General features: G+C 39.7%; 1 protein-coding gene across 1 annotated transcript in view; it reads left to right on the top strand.

The window, feature by feature from the left end:
• Positions 1-6,016: 6,016 nt before the first annotated feature.
• Positions 6,017-23,846, top strand: part of LOC134627455 (metabotropic glutamate receptor 4-like) — a 190,832-nt gene continuing 173,002 nt past the window's right edge. The window contains exon 1 of the mRNA XM_063473539.1: positions 6,017-6,377. The gene's annotated coding sequence lies outside the window, so the exon portion shown is untranslated. The remainder of the gene's footprint in view (positions 6,378-23,846) is intronic.

Genomic DNA, 23,846 nt, shown 5'->3' with positions numbered 1-23,846 from the left:
TTTCTTTTTTAATTAATTAATTAATTTTTTAAAAATCGTTCATAAGGGAGCTCTTATTCCTGGACCATATGATCTGATCCATGCGTATTTTAAGGAGGGATTCTCACTATGTTCCTTTCCCCCTTTTTTCCCTTTTTAAATATATATCTTTTTTTGTTTGAATTTTCATGAAAGGAAACATGACTTTGATGTTTATCTTCTACGTTGTGTCACTGGTACCATATGTGCGCTTAAATTAAAAGTGACACATACTGAAAATCAAAACCTAACAAGTGATGAACTCCAAATCATGGATATTAATTTTCAGTTGATAATGATGAAAACTAATCAGAGTTAAGGCATATTAAAGCACACTGTATTAAAAAAAGAAAAACAAACTATAGAACACAGTAGCTAACCTAAATTAGATACTGTTAGCTTTATATTAATGGGCTCCAACTGCTGCTGCTCATATAATCCAACACCTGAACAGCTATAGTCTCAGATCTTACAGTGAAACCTCTGTATAATCAAGTAGGACATTAAATCTGGGTCCTTGCAGACTTTGATACAGATCTTAAGCTTTGCTCTCACAGGTATTGTTCCAGTTTCAGTTAATATAACTAAACTTGCTGATTTGCTTGTTACAGTTATGTGGTAAAAAGGCTTTTTAAGAATTATTTTGACAACCTGTACTTTGTGACAACTTTGAAAATTAATTAAAAAGTATAAACTTTTAGGAAGGAGGAAAAAAACAATTTGCAGCAATGCAAATGCTGTAAATCTTTTGTACTCATCAGCATCTTTGTCTGTATTATACATACAGTTGATATATTGCCCGTAATTCTGAAAAATATAATATATAACATGATATAATATAATTCTTCTTTTTTCTTTAAAGTTTCAATTGGCACACCCTTTGTTTTGGTACTTGCTTTTCCATGTGCATACATCTTCAAAGAACTGTACTATTTGCTTCAGTGACCTGGGTCCACCTGACCTCAAAAGATGACAATTAAAAGGCTAGTCACATAATAGTAATTAGTACAAATATGACTTTGTTGTAAACACACCATATGTTGCATACAAATAGCTAAAAGAAAGAAACTGCAGAACAATCAAAAGAACTGAGAACTGAACTGAGTTTGTTTGCACATCAATAAAATTGATAGCATCCACGGTTTGTAGTTGAATGATAGCTAGTGATGCATGACATCCATGGACACATGATCAGCTGCATGACAGAGAGGACACTGTGTCGACTGTCTTGGATGCTTGCATTTTTATGTATACTTTGTTTCTCACTAGGCGACTACCTGTGTGTGTGTGTGTGTGTGTGTGTGTGTGTGTGTGTGTGTGTGTGTGTGTTTGAAACACTGCCGACTGAAATGGCTGATATGCAGACACATCAAAACCATTCATGCTCAAGAAAATAGCTTTTGAAAAGCTGTCCAATGCAGTGACCACTATGCATGAAAGAGCCACAAGAGAGACTGCATTTTTTTAAGTAGTCGCATACAGTCTAAAAAGAAATCAATATTTTAAAATAAGAATTCCATCCATCCATCCATCCATTTGTTTTTTTAAAAAATTATGTTTTATATACCGCATATCATCTTTTTTCAACACAATGTGCTTATGTCTGGGTGGAACTTACTTGGGTGGAAGTTTTTGATTGATTCAGTCATTTATTGAGCATAGCTGTTTTCTCATGATCTGTTCTCATCAGACCAACCTCTTCCACCTGATCTTCTGTTCTGTCACCTGTAGCACCTCTTCCCACTCTGCTAATCTGTCTCCATGGTACATTGTTCGTGTCCTTGTCTGTATTCGGCTGACACACTTTTAACTTTATTTGTCTACCTAGTTTGGTACAACCTGTACTTTTGACTTTTACGCTTTTGTGTCTTGTTTTGGGTCTTTAGTCTCTTTCACCCACAGGTCTTTTCCAGAAACTGACTGAAACGTAGCTACAGTTTTAAATAGTTGAGACATTAAGTCTCAGTGCATACATTTACATATACATTTAGCCAGTTTGAAACCACTGGAACTTTTTATTATACATTTGCACATTTATGTGTGAATGCTGGCAGTTGCTACAACCCAGAACACTCCACATTTTTATTTTTAGAACAAAGAATGAGTGTAAAAGCTCATCAGCCTAGTTGTTACATTAGATGTTTAGTGCTAGCAGTAGACCCAGCAGTCAGAACCAAAACTCAACTGTGTCAAAAGTAAATGAGCAGGGAAATTCAGCTTTAGTGCTATATCTCTTAATATTGCAATCCCAGAAGATGCCATACAACCAAAGGCTATGTAGCTGCTGAGGTCTGTTTAATCGAAGACTCCAAAGATATTGGCAACATTAACCTTTCAAGTACCTTTTTTTTTCATCTGGTAAATATGCATGTTAATGACCAAACAAGCAGGAGATTGTGTTGTCTTGCCCAAGGCCAGAATAGATTGTGCTCGGCTTCACACACAGGAGAACCAATTTACTGGGTTGTGTTTTTCTGGGCTTAAAGTAGCATTGTCCTCTGTCTGCAAAGAATCATTGCTGTTTTCAGGACTATCTGGAAAAGTGTCTAAAAATATAAATATTAAATACATATCACTATTTGTTCATCTTCTCTTCTGCTATGATCCATTTAATAAAAGGCCTGACTGAGCTATAGTTATCTAATTTGACTGATGTCTGATGGAAAAGAGTGTATATGTCTCACTTCAATATTATATCCAAATTATGGTAAACCACTCTTTTTTGAGTTGAGGTTTGAGTGCATGTTAAATGACATAACCACCAGGGGCTGCTATTATGCCAGTTACAGAAAGCCCAAGCTCATATATCCAGTGATATTCAATACCTAATTTATTTAACAGCCAAGAGAGATGAGCTCATGTGTATAGTATAATAATATAAGGTTAAATCACTTTAATTTGAAAACTAATATGAATATTATCAGCATATAATACTAAACATTAATTGCTAAATAAGTTCTCAATTAATTATTTGATGTATGATAATTTACTTTAATAAAGAGCTAAAGAGTCATCAAAGACAGAGAAAGCAACATCACTAAACCTACAGACAGCACTGCTCTGTATTTTTATAGCTTTGATGGCTTTGGTATTTTTGGCCACTGTTTCTTGATCTATGCTAAAACACTCTTATTAACTGTATTTTCTATTACTCACAAGGCATCTCTGTACATGCAGTAATCTAATGCAGCTGTCTAAGTGTTTCGTGGTAATCTACAGATCAAATCCTTTTTTCTGTGTGCACATCCTCGGCCAATTTGGACTGCAGCCAGTCTCTTATATAAAAAAGGCTCTTGGAGTTCAAAGGTTACAGCTGCGACAACTGTCAGCCAGCCAGCATCTCGACAAAAATATTTCACTCACATAAAGCATATGGCTTGTCTGTCTGCCCCGGCTGGCCTCTTTCACCATTTCGTTGCAAAATATTGCTTTAAACAAGAGTGACAAACTGACTCATTCCTTTGTCTTGCCACTTGTGGGCGTGTCAGACAGTCTCAATTTTAGATAATCAGATGTTAGCGAACAGTCTGTATGTCCTCAGAGTTCAATATTCGATGACACAGACGCTGATGAAAAGATGTGACACAAACATCAGATTCTGTTCCAACAATTAGATTATTTATTTGAATGGGGAGCATCTGTGTCATCTCCTCCTCCTTATTCTTCCACACATCATCATTTGTCTTTGAAAACTTTTAAAGCAGCTCATCCTCACTGAGATTAATCCAGCTTTTGTTATTAAGAAGAAAAAAAAACTACTTAAAGCCAAATTATCTAGATCACTGAATGAGTGAATGGGCAAAAACCAAACCAGCTCAGAGTTGTCATAAGAAGAGGATTCCTCTAAATCACAAAAGTACTGAATAAGTTTTGGCCTTTACTGAACACCATCAATAAAGTGAAATCTTGTGACCTCACAATTTACATTTTGATTAATTTCCCTAATGGATCCATGAAATGAGAGATGTCTGGGGGAAGGCGATTATGCTTGAGTGGCTAGTCTCTTTGACTGGGATTTTCACTAGTGACTGGAATTAACATGGCTTAAATTCTCTCCGCCCCATAGCTAATTGAAACAAGTAATTCTCCAGAGTTGTCTTGCGCAGAGGGATGGGGAGGACTCAGCTCCATAACATGTTATCCTCAGAGCAAGCACGTTCGACAAGACCCGGTCTACTGCAGCAGAAAGCAAAGCAGAAATGGGTCTCCTGGTGGAAATAACTTTTGTAGCCATTCTCCACAGCTAAATAATTCACTTATTATGCCAACTATGCTAAACAGAAATAGAACACCGGTTTGAGGAGCTGACAGATGGAAGGGAGTCAATGCTTTGTGGAGTAATACAAAGATGTAAAACACTCTGTTCAATAATGTGCACAAGTTAGATCTGTGATTTTTTTCTTTTTTTCTTTTTTGCATGACTTACAAGGTCCCACTACAGCTCACAAGACTTTCACTCAGTCTAGGCATGTAGCTGGAATTTGCTCCAGCAGAGGTGTGGATGAATATTCAGAGGCTAAGCTGCCTCCAAGGCCCTGAGAGACATGACACACACACGCGCGCACGCACGCACGCACACACACACACACACACACACACACACACACACACACACACACACACACACACACACACACACACACACACACCACCACCACCACCACCAAGGACCCCCACTGCCCCAGACTCCAAGTCTCTCTCTCTCTCTCTCTCTCTCTCTCTCTCTCTCTCTCTCTCTCTCCCTATACAGGCACAATCCCTTCCACCTTCCCTTGATGTGGTGGAGTACGGCCAACACTCCACAGGTGTGACCCACTCAGACCTGTGAAAGCCCCCCCACCCCCCGGCCCTGTGATCAGGGAGGCAGAAAGAGCAGCTGCGCATATACTCGAGGCAAAGGCCAAATAATCACCGGGAGCCTCCTATTGGAAATCTTGGAAAATTAATCAATCAGGACTGCAAGATGCACCGATGCCACCGTTGAACTGATCGATGAGGAAGTCCTTTGTCACTTCACAACACACGTTAGACGTTTGAAGGTTAATAGCCAAAAAATGGGTCCATCAATCGCATTCAAGTCTCAAATAATAACATCCCATGCCTAGTTTAAAACTAATTTCTCGCATTTTTGCTGGATAATCTGGGACATATATTGGCATGCCCTTGGACATAATTTCATAAATGTGCTGCAGAGCGTGGCTGCTGTCAGTCAGTGAAACACGGACACACAACACACACCTAGTATCTAGATTGAGTTTTCTCATTCGGTGATTGGACTTGATATCTTCGTCATGGTCTACGCACAGCATCCCAAACCTTTGAGATTCAACATACTGCATAGGCTGCGCAACAGCACCTGTAACGTGCGAGCCGACCCAAAAGCGTCACATTTGAATCATTTATACCATCTCTGCTGCTGTCGCCGTGAAAATTGCATTGATTGCAAGCGATCTCATAGTCACAGGAATTCATTATATCTGACAGAAAAATATCAGTGGGATAAAACAGAATTATTGTGACTTGTTTAATTAGTCCAAAGGGATTTGGTACGCATTAAATGAGCCTTACAACTTCAATACTGAGATATTTTATTAAAAACAAAGAAACAAACAAGCAAGCAAACAAAAATATCAACTAAGTCAGATTTGACTGGCAGTAGGGGTAGACAGGGTGGTTTCTGTGTTTCTTGTTGCTCACTATATAGACGAAGATAAACACAATCCCCGACACTGAGGTCTGGGTGTGCTGAGGGGTGAAGCAGCAGGCGGCCAAATGGACGTTAAAATTGAACAAATTGATGCACAGCCTGTATGTCACACTCCAGCCATGCTTTAATCAGACATTCACACCTTTTTTCCCCGTCGTTCACTGATGGTGCATTTCTTTCCTGATAAAGGCGGTGTGCTGCGATGCATTTAACATCATTCACATCCAGTGCAAGGGGCGCATGTAGTCTTCCCTCTGTCAATGAGAAAGTGCTCTCGCCTCGGGTGTGGGATATGCGCTTCTCCGCTCTTTTATCCCGTAAAAATCAGATCCGCTTTTCGCAGGAGCTGTATTAGTGTGTAGCTCTACTGGACGTGTCTTTTATTTTCCCTTCGCACACAGCCTAAAGTTAGGACTTGAGACTTTCAGCGCCACTTTTCCGAGGACAGCGCTCGAAATGATTTGGGGAGATTGACGGAGCCTCCAAACGAGTGTACATTCCCGCTGGATACTATTCAGAAAGAATGTTTAGACGCTTTTTTTGAAGCTCGGGAAATCTTCTCTCTACAAATTGATGCGCCCAACAAGATGCGATTTTGCCGTGGATATGGGTCACTTCTTATGAAAGGCTTCTTCGTGGACAGGAGAAAGGGGTAAGAACAGCCGCCCGAGCCGCAAAATGGGTCATCTATGACAATCAAATGTTTGTTAACGTCGTGACTTAAAATTACTTGATACTTACCAGTATGAACGCAGAGCGCTGGCAACGAGGACCCATGATAGATATCTGGGGGTGCACACAAAACATTTGTCATGTACATTTCAGAGCTGTATAATACTTCAATTGATGATTCACACGGTTGTAGTTTAGAAAAGTAAATATATGTGCTGGCTGTAAAAAGGAGTGCAACGCCCTGGACTGTAAGTGCATTGATTGTTTTTACGCGTTAAGGCGCAGCGTTTTGTGTGGAGCCCTGTATCTCGCTGCGCTGCAGAGGCGCCTGAAGTCTCACAAAAATATGATAAAAGAATGACTCAATATCGAAACTACTGGAGCTGCGGGGTTTTAATATAAATATAGTTGCAGCTTTGAAAGCGCAGATTAGACCGAAACCATGGATAAATCCTCTCTTCAATTCAAGCAAAACCCAGTTTAACTCTGAAAGGCAGCAACACAACAGCATGCAAACAACCGCTTCATCGTTCCCAGCTCCCCCACATTTGTTTCATCCCCACCTCTCCCCCAGTGTCTCCCTCTCAGCCCTGAAACAAGTTGAGTCACGCAGGGGAGCACCCCGGCTGGGTGGTGTTTTGTGAGAGTGTGTCGGGGTGGGGGGTGGGGTAAACGGTGTGTGAACCATCGACTGTCAGTCACTGTGCTGTGCAGATGTGCAGCCTCCTGGCAGTGGAAGGGAGAGTGGAGACAGTGGTAGACCAGCTGATGTGAGACTGCTGCTGTACTATACCCCAGAGCAAACTTTAATAGATTATTTAGGCATGCATGTGCTGCACTTTAAGGCTCCCACCCCCGGTTATTAGGGATGCATATTAAGCTTGATTTACCTGCACAGTTTTTGTCTGCTGGCCTTTTAATAAAGGGCTTGGAGAGGCAGTGAAGGTTCATGCCAGGAGCAAATTTTTTTAATACTGCTTCCATTTTGTGCTGCCCCCTCGGGCCTTTTTGTTGAGCCAAAGATTAGCTTTGTGCTATCTTACTCTCTTAGCTTCAATTGATGGTGGGGGGCTGCTATGATTACGGCCAAATATGCCATTGTCTGCATTCCCTCTGAACTTACAGCCAAGTGGGGAAATGTTCTTCATATCAGTGGGTAATTATCTAAAGAGAGTGACTCAGCAAAAGAGAGATTTTTTAATTTGTTCTCGTCCAGCCTCTGAGGTCCCATGAGATGGATTTTATGTCTTATGTTGGGGTTATTCTTGTTGGCATGTTCTTCACTACTGCAGTGACTGATAGCCTACCTGGATCTAGCAACAAAGCGTGCTTAAGAAATCTCCCCCAGAGAGAGATTGGGACGAATACTCTGTGCGCTGATTGTAGCTGGCAGAGAGGTGCAGGGCTTATTCAAACAGCCTCAGATTTACTTTTCCAAGCTTTGCCTGGCTTATCATGTCCTCTGAGTTAGTTTAGCAAGTGCAGACTCAGCGTAAGACCCCTGGTTTGCCTGCTGCTAAGTTCTCTTCAATACAGTGTGGACTAGAGCGTAAGCAGCCATAAGAACATACTGTAGCATTGCCTCATTCTCTGCTTAATAATACAGAATTCACCAGCATACGGTAGATAAGCTTTCCCAGTAAATTCAAATGCTTCTCTGTCTTTTTGTTCCGTTGACAAAGGGGTCAAATAATGAACACATCACATTCATGATGGAAACCATGATGATCAAAGTGATTGAAATCATTCCAGCAAGTGGGGGCTCGATGCTCTTCTCCAGTCTGCAGAGACACTCTCCAGTATCCACGGTGTTTACTGTAGCTGCTGCACGGAGAAAGGCTCCAATAAACAAACATGTTTTCCAAAACAGACCCATGGTTAAATTCCCACTAGACCTCTGTTGTTCCCTTTTACAAAAGCTTGCTCTGGAAATGGGGAAATGTGTGTGCAGTGTATAGAGCCCAGGTTTTAGCTTTATTCTCCTCCCGGCAGGCGCCATCTGCTCACCAGGGAGGTTTTCCAAACAATTCCATAGTAAAGATTGGAGGGATATGGGAAACTTGGCTACAGTACAAACACGGCATTTTATATGTGAAATAAATAGTAGACAGTTTAATGCGAAATGAAACAGATGACTAAATATACGGATAAGTGTGTGAACTAAAACAGCCAAGTTAAAAATCCCTGCACTGATTTATGCCCTCGTGTTGCATTCACATTATGTAAGCAGGCTTTCATAGATACTCATAATATTTTCTCTCAGTGCATTAAGAATGGCCATTCTCATAGTTGACAATTTGTCAGCTTTTCACTTTCTAAGGACAGTTTTTAAAAAAATGCATTTTACATTTATAGTGTGCTAGAATGCTTTCATTTTGTACACACTATTAATTAATGGATTAATTTCATATCATATTTAAGGTAGTGTGTATATGATGAGCAAGCTATTTTAATGGACTTCTGACAGCAGTGATGGAGATTCCCCACACTTAGGGCTGATGGATGGAAATGAAATGTTTATCCTCATAACAAGTTATCATATACATGAACAGATGCTGTTTTCCCTTTAGGTGGTACCATTTCAATTGTGTGTTAGATTGTAAATTCTGAATAAAGCCACAGGTGGAAATTAGACCGTTTTAATGTCCATAATGCATCTTTTGAAGTAATTTTTGAGGAAATGCTGACTTCCATTAACTCGTGTGTATTTCATGCATAACATGGCTTTGGTACTTATTACATTCCTGACACATAATTTATTCTACAATAGCGTGGAAAAGTGATTTGACTCCAGATTATTAACAATGGAGAGAAACAACACGAGAAAGATGCAGAAGAGTGATGTTGTGTATTTCCTGAGTCATCATACACACAGATTCTTCCTAGGGCAGCGTTGTGTGAAATGGAGTGTGAAATGAGTGCACTTAACATCCCTGCAGTGGATTATGCACATTATCTTACACTAGGGTTCGAGAGCATCTTGCCTCCTGCCTGTGAATCTGTCATCGAGTTACATTCACCTTTCCTCAAGCCCATTTAATGTTTCCTACATGCTGGAGTCCTTTTGCTCGATCAATCCATGCTCGGAGACCCAAAGCTGAGTGAAATAATATCTTGAAAGAATTCTTTAGGGCTGCGTAATACATTTCTGACACATTGTTCATCTTGAAAAAGAACTAAAGTTGACTTTCAAACTACTCAAACTTTATGTTCACTGTTTTGATTTTTTTTTACTTTATATCATATTACACATTAATCTAGACATGATCATGCCAGTCATAAATAAATCAATGAAAGACGAACGAAATAAGACTTGATACTGATAACAAAAGCACCCATCCACTGAAGTTAAACTAAAAATAAACAAATTTTGGACCCATTTTATTATTTGCTGTGTGCATAAGAAGCCAAAAATAGGATTTTTTTAAACATTTGAAACCCTTTTTCCAGTGTTGGTTGGAAAACCATGTGAGATTTTGTGTCTGCCAAAAAAAAAAAACAGGAGTAGCTCCTTCGTGCAAGAGTGTTCAACAGTCATACAGGGAACACTGGACCTGCATCACAGAAGAGGAAAGGTGTCACTTCTTCACTTTCACTTTTACTTCCTCCATAAGTGGCCTCGACAGACCAAAAGGCAGTGGTGGAAAAATAGTGCATTTGGAGTAAAGGAGAGCCAAGATCACAGCTACAACCACATGTTCGAGAAGTTGTTGGAGAGCTTGTTGTATCCTTGCACCTGCAGGTCTATATTTTCTGGAAATGACTGTAGCATTGTAACTCTTCTTCTGTGGCCGTCATCAAAAGCCATTCTTTGAAACAAAGCCTGTAGAGAGAGAAACAGTGTGTAAAGCAAAAGCTGTAGCTGGAGCAGATGAAGTAGGTGGACATATAATAGAAATACAGACTGTTTCCCCCCCTCCAAACCTTCATTTAATGTTACAGAGAAATACCAAATATTTGAAGCCAGATTTTTAGGGACCCAAAATACAATCAGCACCAATACCTGACAATATTTTACAAATAAGGAAATTATCATAAGTAGTAGCATCCCACCCGTAGCTCCCTTTAGCTCTCATTGGCGTCCCTCCACGATTATCCAAACTACCTCCCGTCCTCATTTGCCTCCTGCTGCTCCTCACATGTGCAGTTCCAATATAATGCATATGAACAGACTGCACCTGAATGCATTCTTTTCTTGACATGAAATTACCGCTGCTGCAAAAGAGAGCTGCAGACTTTTGTGTCGAGCTTCTTTTTTCCTTCTTTTTTTCACTCAAGGAGTGACAATGACAACGACACCAGATATGAGAGCCTTGGCTGAGAATGAGTGCTGTGACAGTGCTGATGTTACGAGTTTCTACCTCCTATTTTCCCCAACCATCATCTGTGATTTCTTTTCCTGCTATTCATGGATGGTTGTGTAATGTTTGCTGATATCAGTGCTTCTCCTGTACTGCACCCGCATAATAAAATAATAGAAAAAGAAGCTTTGGTAACATACAAACTATTCAGAAAGGATACTTCATTGCTCTTCTTCACCTCATTGAAGGCTCTTTACGTGGTAGATAGATACACAGACGTATAGAGATATGTATCAATACATAGATAGATAGGCGCTCTTATTTCAGTTGAGCTAGAATGTGAGTAAAATTTGCCAACATAGCTCGCTTAGTTTTCTTTCCCCCTCTGAATGTGGGTGAGGCAATAGAGGCTAGAGTCCACTATGATCATTCTTCACTAATCTTCATACTCTGCATGTAGACAATATCCTAACCAATTTGTTTTCTCGAATCCTCTTCTCAGATGATCAGCTTTCAGGTTGTTCATGGTGCATTTTTCTCTCTGTTACTTTTGAAATTGTGAATCCATCATTTATTATTTAGAATGTGTTTTTTTTACAAGCCTGCATTTCAATGTTTTCTGGAAATACTTTAACACATCGGTGGAAAGCAGGGTTTCACTGGACTGTGGGCTGTAATATGTGTGTCAGTACATCACAATGCTAAGCTGTTGATAAGCTAACGTTAAATTCTTACATCATCCATCCATCCATCCATCCATCCATCTTTTAAAAACGTATCCAGTTCAGGGTCATGGGAGGGTCAATGTGGATTACGCTCTGGACAGGTTGCTAGTCCATCACAGGGCTAACACAGAATAACAGATGTGCATTCACGCCTCTAGGCAATTTAGAATTACCAGTTAACCAAACAAGCCTCATGGGACTGTGGGAAAAACTGGAGTACCTGGATCAAACCCTTGTTTTTGGAGTGTGGGACGAAACTGGAAGAACTGAAGGAAACCCACACATCACAGGGAGGACATACAAACGCCATGCAGAAATGCCCCAAGCCAAGCAGAAGGCGTAAATGCAGAACCATCTTGCTGTGCTATTGCACTATAGTGCTGCCCCCTGAGTTGCCCCTTAAATCTGCAGTAAATTATTTTTGTCTATATTTGGGGCAGCTTAAGCTGTTAACACATCGCCTTACAAAAGGTGAATGTTTTGGCAGTAGTTGCTTATTTACCCATCTAACACACAAGAACACATGAACCATAAACTCAAGTCTTCTTTGTACAGACACTGATGTGGGAGCGTGTATGCTCTAAGCAGAAACAGGCCTCTCTCCAGAAATTTGCTGCTCGCTGTTGAGACCGGCATAGCTTACAAAGAGGCTGCATGGCTCCTACCCACAGAAATAGAGCTCAAGTCACAAACCACATTACCTCAAATCCCAATCTCTGGTATTTGTAGATAACAAATTGGTTTGCAACCAAGCAAATGAGGGACACATGCTGCTGCCTAGCCAGCCTAAAGGAAACAAATGTTTATGATTTGATGAAAATGCTAAGAATCACTGCCTACTCATACACCTGATTCACAGTCATACATCTCATGCGCTGCTTTATTTATACTGCTAATTGCACAACTGAATTTCTGCCGTTTACAGTATTGTGCAAAAGTCTCAAACCAACCCTACTTTCTTTATATTTTGCTAGAAAAATGGAAAATAGGTGCCGCTGTTTATTAAAACTTGTAGACATGCATGCAAATATAGTATATTAAGCAAAAACAGGGTCAGTATTTGCTCTAACCATCTTTGAACACTCTTTGCTATAACCACTCTCTTATGGAAGCTTTCTTTTAATTTTTTTATTTCTTCAGGAATACTTCTCCAGAATTCCTGAAGGATAGTCAATGCTCTTCTTTGGATATTAGTTTTGTTTGTTTTCTTTTCTGTCATAAAAGATCCCAGACTACTTCATCAATAAACTTGAGGTATGGGCTTTAAAGAGTCCAGTGAATGACTTATAAACTGCCACTGTGTATTGTTCTACCGAGATATGCTTTTACCTCCCTGGCAGTTGGGATCGTTGCCATGTGGAAAAGACGATGCCAATCAGACACTTTCCAGATGGTGTTACTGGATCAAAATCTGACGGCACCTTTCTGCATTAATAATTCCATCAATTTTGACGATCATTTTCCTCACTACCACTGTCTGAAATGCAGTTCCAAACCATTATAGGCCTCGACTGTGTTTTACTGGTTGTGCATTAAACTCTTCTTGCATCCTCTGTGAACACTGATGATCATTTGATCTAGAAATTTGATTGCATTACTCCAGAATGTAGTTTTTTGTGTAACTGGGCATACTGCAGTTTTACTCCCAATTTTCCTTCCTTAATGATGACTTCTTGACAGCTGCAATTCTACTGAAACAATGTCTGATGAGGCTTTGGTGAACAGTAGATGGACTGCTGGGAATCTTTGTAGAGCCTGTGATGTAACTTATGTAAGTGACCGCAGTTGTTGTCCTCATTTAAGCTTGTGTTGGTGCATTATATGTTAATTACCTTGTGGTTGTGTCCCAGTGTTTTATTAACCAGACAATAGAAACAAATAAGATGCTAGGACTTTTTACCCTCCCAGGTCCTCTCCCTGTGCGATATTCAGAGGTTTTTTTGGATGCAAAGATATTTGTGATTCAATTTTTCCAACTTCTTTGTACATTACCTCACGTCCATTTCAATAGTTTCCACAATCTCTCTCCAGAAATTTACTGACATTTCTGTGTCTTCATATTGATGCTATGATTATTTCTTACAGTGAGATGATGATGCTATTCTTTCACTGATCTATTCAAAAAAGTAGCTGTAAATTGCACATGAGGAATCAGTGGTAAATCACAGGCCAATCAAACAGTTGTGGGCTGTGTCGACCCAACGTTTAGTTTCATATTTAGGGAGGGTTACACTTGAGGTATGGGCTCTAAAGAGAGTTTCAGAAGGGTTTGCAGTTACAGTGTAGGTATGATGTAAATTTCCCACTGAAGCATAAATCCCCAGTCTGAAAGACCATATCCACTTTCAAATTTTGCTCATCAGCATTTTAGCACTTTATCTTTTGTCCACTCGCCCAGTTTTCTGAAATTTGGTTCATAAACACTGATTCATCCCTTGAGTTAGGTGTCTTTTCACTGCTTGAATGATTCATAGATCAGTGTTAAGCAGCTTATCAAAAAGAAAAAAAAGAAAAAAAAGAAACATTCCTCTGAAAACTTTCTGGATTGAAAATGAAGGAAAAAGCAGCCAAATAAAGAAAAACTAAGATTTTTGGACTTCACAACATGACTGTGTAATTTTCTCAAGTGAATAACATTACAGATTTTTAATTAGCAAAGTTTTACATCTTCTATGACAGAAATCATTGTTTGTCCTCTAGAACAACAGAGACAAACTTTTTGATTTGTGGTATAATCTCATTTTGTACAGACTTTCCAAAAACGTTTCTACTTACTGCAGAAATCCAGATCAATAAATGTAATAATGTGGTTTTACTTTAGATAAGGTTTGGTCAGGCACAAAAACCACTTAGATTCAATAAAAAGGTCACAGCTTTAGCTGAAATAGCCATGTTAAGGCCATAGCTTCTTCATCCTCATGGTCACAAGAATGAACACATTGTTATGGTCAGGGAAGGATTATAATCATGGGTTTAAAAATCACTGTGCTGGTTAGAAACTGGAAATATCTCTTGTGATGTCCATATTGTTTGAGCCAACATGGGAAAAGACAACAAAGCACTGGAGAAAGTCATGTAACTGACTTACTTGAACCTATGAGTAGAAAAAACTAATTAAACATGCTGTCAGTTAATGTGTCTCTGATAAATTTGGCAGATTAGTAATTGTTTCATCATTTTCATCAATTGTTTCTTCAATTTTGACCTAATATTTGTCATCAGAATCATGATTAAAACATCAAAAGTGAGGATTTGCACTGCAGTAATGCTGTCTTTATAGGGGCAGGCTTTTCTGTGTTGAGTTTGCATGTTCTCCTTGTGTCTGCATGGATTCACTTTGGGTACCCCGGTTTATTTCCACAATCCAAAGAACCTTTTCGGTTAATTGGTGATTCTAAAGTGGCGGTAGGTGTCAATGGTTATCTGTCTCTCTGCAAGAGATTGCAGACTGCTCCAGGGTGTAAACAGATATGAGAGCAAAATGATAAATGTTTCATTTCAAGTAAATGCATTTTTATTAAAATGTGAGCCTAAACTTTTTTCAAATCCAAAAGTTTTTTCTCAAATCCAGAAGTTTTGATTGCTATGCAGCTTAACCTTGTGGGCAAGACACTGAAAGATGTAAGACACATCTCTCTTGATCAGATTGACAGCTTGTTAGTAAATGAGAGTCCATTCATGGAGAAGACACAAGAGCAAAGACAGAAAATCAATTCATAGGTATGTTTTCACATCACTTCCTTCAACATAATAAACAAGAATGTTGGGTTTGAACTGGTGCATGTAGATTGCTTTTATTTAACAGTCTGTAATAGGTAATGGGTTGTAATGGGTCTATTTTATAAATATTATTTTAAGTATGTTTAAAGCATTCACACAGATTCTCAACTAAACTTTGATAAAAGTTAATTGTATAAATAACTGCATATTGAGTTTCTGCCTTCTCCTTGCACTCTCCCTCCCATGTATCAACTGTCAGTTGCAATCTTACCAACCTGTTAAGATTAGCCAAGAGAATTGTGTCTTACAGTTTTTCAGTATAGGTCCCACCCACAAGATTTACTTTGCTACAACATTTTGCTTGCCTTCTTTAATTGTTAGTGTATTTCACAGCAAACTGCACAAAAAATAAATTGCATGCAAACCCATATGGTTTAAATGCTCCCTTTGTACGTCTAAAATGCCTCTTTTGTCCTAGCTATTGGAGTGACGGCCAAATAAGATCCATTTTAGTGATGACACCAGACCAATGGATGCCCTTTTTAACTGTATTGTAGATATAAAATCTTGGATGGCAGAAAACTTTTTACAGCTTAACCAGGACAAAACTGAAGTTTTAATCATCGGTCCCGAGGCTCAGAGAGAGAAACTCTTGTCTAAATTACAGGCATTTTCATTATGCCCTTCACTACAAGTGAAAAACCTGGGTGTTATTTTTGACTCTGAGCTTGGTTTTATCCCACATATTAAACATGTAACCAAAATTGGATTTTATCATCTAAAAAATATAGCCAGAGTCCGCCCTATTCTCTCTCGGGCCAACACGGAGATGCTGATGCATGCTTTTATTACCAGTCGCATTGATTATTGTAATGCCCTGCTCTCTGGTCTCCCCAAAAAGAATATTTCACCTTTGCAACTTTTGCAAAACTCTGCAGCTCGTGTGCTGACGAAGACCAGAGGGCGGGCCCACATTACACCGGTTTTACAATCGCTGCATTGGCTCCCCGTGTGTTTCAGGATCGATTTTAAAGTTCTTTTATTGGTTTTTAAATGTCTTAATGGTCTTGGGCCTTCTTATCTTTCAGATCTGCTTTTACCATATGAACCCTCACGGACCCTGAGGTCCTCTGGTACTGGCCTTTTGATTGTCCCTAAAGTCAGGACACATACTCACGGAGAGGCAGCTTTTCAGTCGTATGGTCCTCGACTGTGGAACAGCCTGCCGGAGGAGCTCAGGGCCGCAGAGAACGTTCATGTTTTTAAAAACAGGCTCAAGACCCACCTTTTTAATTTAGCTTTTAACTAACGTTATTTATTTTATGCTTATTTATTCTATCCTGTTATTCTATTTATATTATTCATTTAGTTTTACCTAATATTTACTGATTTTATTCTTATTCATTTTTTATCTTCTTACTCTGTTTATACTTATATTTATATTATATCCCACTCTTATTTATTTTATCTTTTTATCCTGTTTATATTCTTATTAGGTCATATCTCCAGTGTTTCCTCGGAGGGGGTTCTCTGCACCGGGGCTGTGATCGACAGTGGCTGCTGGGGCCCTGTGGGTCCTCTGAGCCTGGCTGGGGGGCTTCTTAGCCTCCCTCCTGCTGTGTACCCAGCCTGGAGGCTGCGGTCTGTGACCGGCTCCCGGTGCAGACAGCTCCCTGTGATAGTGTTTCCTCACTTGGCTAATACGTACCCAGCCCAATTTTACTCTTTAGGTGTGTGTGTGTGTATGTGTGTACGTGTGTGTACGTGTGTGTGTGGGGGTGGGGGGGTGGGGGGATGTGTGTATCATGACCGCTTCTGTTAATGACAGTGCGGGGAATGAGTGGGAGGGTGAGGTGGGCTGCTTTTAACCATGTAAAGCACTTTGTGCTACAGTTTGTATGAAAAGTGCTTTATAAATAAAGATTGATTGATTGATTGATAATAACACCCCACTAGGATTTATGCTGAAGGAACCCAGTGTACACACAGATGTTGGGATGCTCATGGTACAATAAAATATCTCTCCGAGTGATTTACTCTTTATCATGGGAACAAATCTGAATGGTATATTAAACTTTAGAACGCTACCTCAGACTAACCATTCAACACACTTAAGGTGACATGCTTGCTGAGTGGTTTTCAGCTGAGGTGGGAACTCCAGCCTATAATGAAGTCTTGCAGATGAACTACTTTTAGCCACCCTCTTTGCTTCTCTCGCAGTGAGGGGAAAAAAAAGAGAGGAAATAATGGCAGTAGATGCAGATTTTCATGTTTTATGTTGTTTCTTCTATGGCCTTTTCTGCACCAGCTGTCTACAAAGCCATCACTTATCAGCACAGGTGTTGATAAAGTGGCTTCAATTATTGGTTCAGACATCTGCATTACAAATGGATGCCTGGGCCGTTACCCGGGGATAGCTCCAGTTCACACAGTCACACTCTGCCAGTTGAGAGGAAGGTGTTTGATTCAAAAATATGGCTCTACTCTGAAATAGATTGCTTGGCTTGCTATGATGAGATTAGTGTGTTGCAGGTTCTGGTGTTTTGACAGAACATGAAGGGATCGCTATAGCTCCTGTATGGCTGACGTGCCCTAGCATTAGTGTCTATGGGCACTAAGGCGAAAGCTGAATCCTCTGATGTCCTGTGGTTATTCATTTAACTTTGCAACGGCTGATTAAACTACCTCTGCCTTCTTTTTATCAAAGCATGACATGATGACAGCTTGACAATGAAGCCTTTTTTATTTTAAATCTGCATTGCACCATTTACTGCTATCAGTGGCACCGACATATTAAAGTGAAACTTGCTGTCATTGATGCAGATACACATGCAGGAACACAAAGGAGAACTGGCATATCTCAATTTTTGTGATAAATTTACACTGTTGCAAGTCAGATCCTGCTATTTAGGTTTCAAATTAGCGTTGTAGATGAATGTGCACGTGCTATTCACAAATTGCACACACATACTTAATTTATGGAACATTTAACTAAAAAAGGGGGGAATGCAATAAGAAATGTAGAAGTTAAGGTACAAGTAAAGAGGGATCTGTGCAAGGTGTGGTTTGTGTTATTCCCGATATATCTGAGCAAATGGGAAAATAGCTTGATCAGACTTATCAGCATTCACACATGTGAATATTCACTGAAGCGCTGTGCTATTGCTTTAATCCTCAACACGTGGGCTATCATTAACAGGAGCTTCCTAAAATAAAATCAAAACCCTATATCTCTTCTGACCAACTGCTGTGCACACACACATAAAAGGCAAAAAAATGATTTAAGTTCTCTGAATATCTGTCTCAACCACATCCACCTACACTTTGCACACAGAGCACAAAAGCATATGTACATCACGTTGAAAGGCATGCACACAGATGCTCACTGACACGCGGAGAAAATGCTACAGAGATACTTATGACCACATGCTACAGATATGAGAGATTAGATAGATCTACAAACATGCAAATCACAATTGCACGTAAGACTAAGGGGGTGGATGCAAAGAGAGTGTGTCCGTGAGCTGTATGAGAGCTCTTCTGAGATCCCTCTAGCCCACCGTGGGTGTTTTGTCTTTCCCGCGAGGGATGCTCGTTGTTTTGCGGAGGCAGGTTCAGCTCTAGGATTAATGAAAAGCTCCATCTTAGTCATGAAAAGAGCATTTTCACAATCTATTTAACATCATGCATACCAAAGGCTCACATTAGGCGCTGTTGACTTATGCTCGCCTACAGCAGTGTTTTCTGATGCATTCATTGCCACTGCTGTGATCTTCTGTGGGTAGGCTGCCCCCCCTCCAGCCGTGCCCATTGAGTCTCTTGCATTTCTCATGTTCACTGTCAGAAAAGTCATTCTTCAGCACTGAGATGAAATATGGTGCACAACTGGAAGTCTGAGGGAGTTATTGAAGAAATGAGAGTAATAAAGCTTCCCAGGACTTCAGCGTTCTTTTTGGATAATGTCTTTTTTTTCATCTGGCGATGGATGATTGTCCACAGAAAGAGAGGATTCACTGGCACACAGCATGGTATTAGCCAATTTAGCCAAACCTTCAGGTCAAACAGCACTCTGTGAACTTGCTGAGAGTGGGGCTAGGTCAAAGGATTGCAATGCAGGATGTTTCTATCTCAGTGGCCGGGCTGACCTAACCGAGACTAAAGTGGTGTAATAGGCTGCAGTGGAAAAGCTCACAGAAGTGCATTCCATGAGTGCTGGATGTTTTTTCAGCGATTGCTCCTAGTGAATTATTTAGTGCACATGCTTGTAATTACACAGTGAATACAGTGAGGCTGATTGGGTTGTGGTGTGCCTAGATCATTGCAGGGATCACAGGACAATGTGATGAACTCAAAAGCATTCCAGGAACTGCTGCATACTGCTGCTCTCCTCTTCCCCACCACCCTCTCCCCTTTAGCACTGTCAGCAATTTTCTCCTGTGAATGGCTGGCGTCAGGGCGGCTTCTTCGAGCTTTTAAAAGGTTGTTAAAGGTCCTTGTGAGACATGGCCTCTATCCTTCCATTGCCACCCACACCCTCCACTGCCCACAAAGCCCTCAAAGCAATCACAGCTTCTCAGGATGTCAGTTAGCATTAGGGTATCACCCCCACCCCACCCCTTACGCCTGCGATCAGGGCTCAGCCGGGCAGGGTAACTGGGCCACTGCGAAGGCACTCGCTTGTAGCAGCCAAGGGAGAGACCGGTCATCTCTGCCACAGTGACCTTTAAGAGCTTTTCAAGGATCGGGATGTGATGGCGTGGGCGATGAATGATGGTGAAAGTAATGCTCTGATTCATCTGTTGGTGTAAACACAGAATGACTAGCACAGCAGAACAAGATGCAGCTATGGACTCAAATAAGACACAAATGTCATCCAATTCAGTTTTTTAAGGGTAAGACAACTGGAGGGCCCATTATGTGGCCCTGCTCTCCAGACCTGTCCAGGTTGGTTCGTCTGTCAAAGTAAAATGGCAGGACTGCAAATTCTGCTTGACAGCGCATACTCCCCTTAGGGAGACTAAGTGGCATCAACCTGTCCTAGTCACACACTGTTGCTGACAAGGTGATGATGAACACCTTTCATTAAAAAGAGGAAGCTGGGGTTTTACTGTGAGAGAGCATGTTCCGGTCTTAATGTCAAAGAGAATGGCTGGAAGAGGGAGCCTTGGGGCCCAAACTCTATACTGTTTTATATGCCAAGAACTCCTGTATGTTGCCATGATGTACATTAAAAAACCCATAGGACCTGCAATTAGAGGCACACAAAAAGGTGGCTGCTTGGATTAAAGCACTCCCACGAAAATAGTTTGGATCTTGTCACAACTGCAGGTATCGTATGATATTTGGATTTATTGCAAAAAGACTAATCGTTCCAAATTAGAGTCCACAGATTGTGGAGCTTTGGTGCAATTAAAAACACAGATTTCTAGGGGGCAAAACATTGCAATATTGATAGATTGATTGTCTGATATGGGGGAAATATCCCACCCCACACTCCTTTGCATGCAGATAGCACAACTAGTAAAAGTGGGGGTGGCTGCTGTCTCAGCCTGTAGCAACATTTACAAGGATTTACTGTGAAATTTGAAGATAAGTGGCAAATAGTAGTCTGTCTGCATACATACAGCTTTAGTTTTAGCTTGTTTTTAACAAGTCATGTCAGCCTAGCAAGCATAAAAAATACACGAGGTGGATGGGACCACTTCACATGTAACTTTTCTCCTTGTTAAAGGTTATTAAACAGATGATGAGATAGGAGTCAGTAAAAATGAGTAGTTATTGTTAAATCTAGAATAAGGTTATAGCTCAACTCAGTTGTGTAAAGTGCGAATGGATTTGACTTGGCTGCCTGACTGCTGCCCACTAATGAAGCTTTGGCTGCTGCATATCTAAGCACTAATTGGGTACATTGAAAAAAGCCCCATTAGAACCCATACTAACTGTGTCTTGAGATAGCAGACTTATTTTTGTAATAATAGTGAGTGCTAGGTTCAAGACGGTTGAATTTTTAGTTTGGCAAATCCCATGCGCATTGGAGCTGGCAGGCTACACTGAAGATGCCAATACAGAAGCCGCTTTGGTAAAGCAGTTAAAAGCTGCACAGCTTTAGATATAGGATGCTGTTTTCTGGGGTTGCTGATGCTGCCCCGTTTATACACAATTTTCATTTTACAGTATATTGCTTTCAGTTGCATTTTAATCAAATGCAGGGAAAGTGAGCCTAGTGTAAACACACAGAAACGTCAACTGTGATTGCTTGACCCCAAGAGCTTTGTTATTACGTGAAGAATTTTAAAACATCAGCTGTTAAAATAAATTAACATTGTACAAATCATTAACCAGCTGTGGCAGTGGCTGCAAAATATTTTGGCAATTTTAAGCCCAGTACTTAGAAAACATGGCTTGATAAGTCATCAGATTGCACAAAGCAATACTGACTCATCTGTAATTGCTTTATAGGGACAGGAGCTCATAGCTGGCAAAAGAAATATTGCAGAGACTATTTTCCCCTGGTCACTGCGATAGCTTTTTGCTGATTACGATACATTTTTTCCCCCTTAAATTTATGTACATATATATATATATATATATATATATATATATATATATAAAATAATATAATAATTATTTAATAAAATAATATAAAAGCTATATATATATATATATATATATATATATATATATATATATATATATGGTTTACTTCCATGGGCACTAGAATTAATCAGTGTGGTCTCATTTACTTTTGAGGGGGCACTGGCTTGCAGCCTCCAAACACAAATGTGTTTTTAAATGGAAATTTGATGTGCTGTAGCTTCAAAATGCAAAGCAGAACCCTCTTTGTCAATATATATATATAGAACACTGCAGCTTAAATATTGACTGTCTTTGCCATCACTATGTCACAGTGCTGATCATTTTTGACAGATGTTTGGTATCTCTTAGGGAGGTAAAGAGTCATACTGCCTGGTGTAAAAGCAAATCCCTGCCAGGATGTCATCACAGGCAAAATAATATAAAAGCTTTTTCATCGGGTGTCCAAACTATGTATATCTATGTATATCATATACATATATATATATATATATATATATATATATATATATATATATATATATATATATATATATATATATATATATATATATATATATGATATACAAAGCTAATAATTATTATAAGAGTAATAATACAACAACTGCAACATCTGCTAATATTACCATCATAAAACAATTATACTGAGCTGCAAGGTCAAAAAGATTAAAACTTATTTCCATTACCCACATTTTGATTGTTCAGCTGAACAAAGAGGGAAGACGTGGAGCATTGGATCCATTAGAGTCCACTAGCTGAATGTAAATTATGACATTAGAAGCAATAAAATAGCTTGGATCTCCCAGTAAACACTAGTGTCTGAAGTACCCTGGCTGCCAGCATATGGCTTCAAACGAGACACAGCTCCCACACCTACAATCCATCCACAAATCATTACTGGCCTAATGAGCAACATCAAACCCTGACATTACAACATGTTACTACTACCTCCATGACAACTAGGACGGCAGAAAAAAGAGCAATCCGTCCTTGGCTTTTCCTTTTCCTTTCCTTTATGCAGGTTTCATACCCTGAAACTATATCAACAATCCTAGCACTCCAGAGGCTGGAATTTGTACAGTTTCTGCTTTGTCTCTGCTGGTTCATCTAAGTGCAGGATGATGATAATGCGTGTTATTTTACAGTAGAGGATTGTATCTACCCTTGCTATCTCAGTGGCCACACAGTGTTCAATTACATTGATTTTTTCCCCCCTTCTTCCTTTGTTGTCCAGCTGGATATTTTATAGGCTTTGAAGGTGCACCATGGAAAAGAAGGCAAGAAACACGGGGCGTACCTGATATCACTTTATTACCAGAGAATCTGAAAACAGCACAAAAGAAGATGAAAAGAATTTGAAATGACCACTTTAACATATTACCCTTGTCTAGTAAGAGCTTTGAAATCCCAAATGATAATTTTTTTTAACCTAAAATATAAAGGTAGAAGGACACCTGTAATTACATAACACTGAAAAAAATGCATAGATGTCAAACAAAAGCAAGACATCCTTGTTTCCTTTTTCACGTCTCCACAGTAGTCATTGTTGAGATGCAAATTTCAGTGTTGCCCAAAATAATGTTCCTCTTTTTTGTGACAAGAAACTTTGCATTTATTGTAAAATTATATTAAGGATAAAAAAGGTGAGATTGTCACAAATGTAAAATGGATACATGTATTGTGAAGTTTACATTCACCTGTCACAATTAGTGTTTACTGTGCGATAACACCATTGGACTGATGGCAGTGTCATCACCATAGATGATGCCTGGCATGAAAAATGCAAAAATAAAGCGATTACAAGTGTAACATGAGTAAAGTTGTGTACACAGTGCCGTGCTTGTTAGGATAATTAGTATTAGAGAAAGCATAGGTTGAGCTCTTACTGGCATTCGCAGAGCTATTTTGAGACATGTTAGGCATTGTCTTAATGGGAAGTCTGAGAAATGTATGCCTAAGTAGTGTTCTCCTATGACATGTAAACTGCATTATTGTGATACATTATATGCACAGAGTGAGACTTGCATAATCAGCTTAACTGCAGTGTTGCTCTAGTTGAACTATTAGTAAGATGTGTTATTATTTTAATGCATGCAGAACGTGAAAGGT

The sequence above is a fragment of the Pelmatolapia mariae genome, linkage group LG5 (genome assembly GCF_036321145.2).
Source record: "Pelmatolapia mariae isolate MD_Pm_ZW linkage group LG5, Pm_UMD_F_2, whole genome shotgun sequence".
In the NCBI taxonomy this organism is placed as follows: Eukaryota; Metazoa; Chordata; class Actinopteri; order Cichliformes; family Cichlidae; genus Pelmatolapia; species Pelmatolapia mariae.
This window is presented reverse-complemented; position numbering and strand designations above follow the sequence as displayed.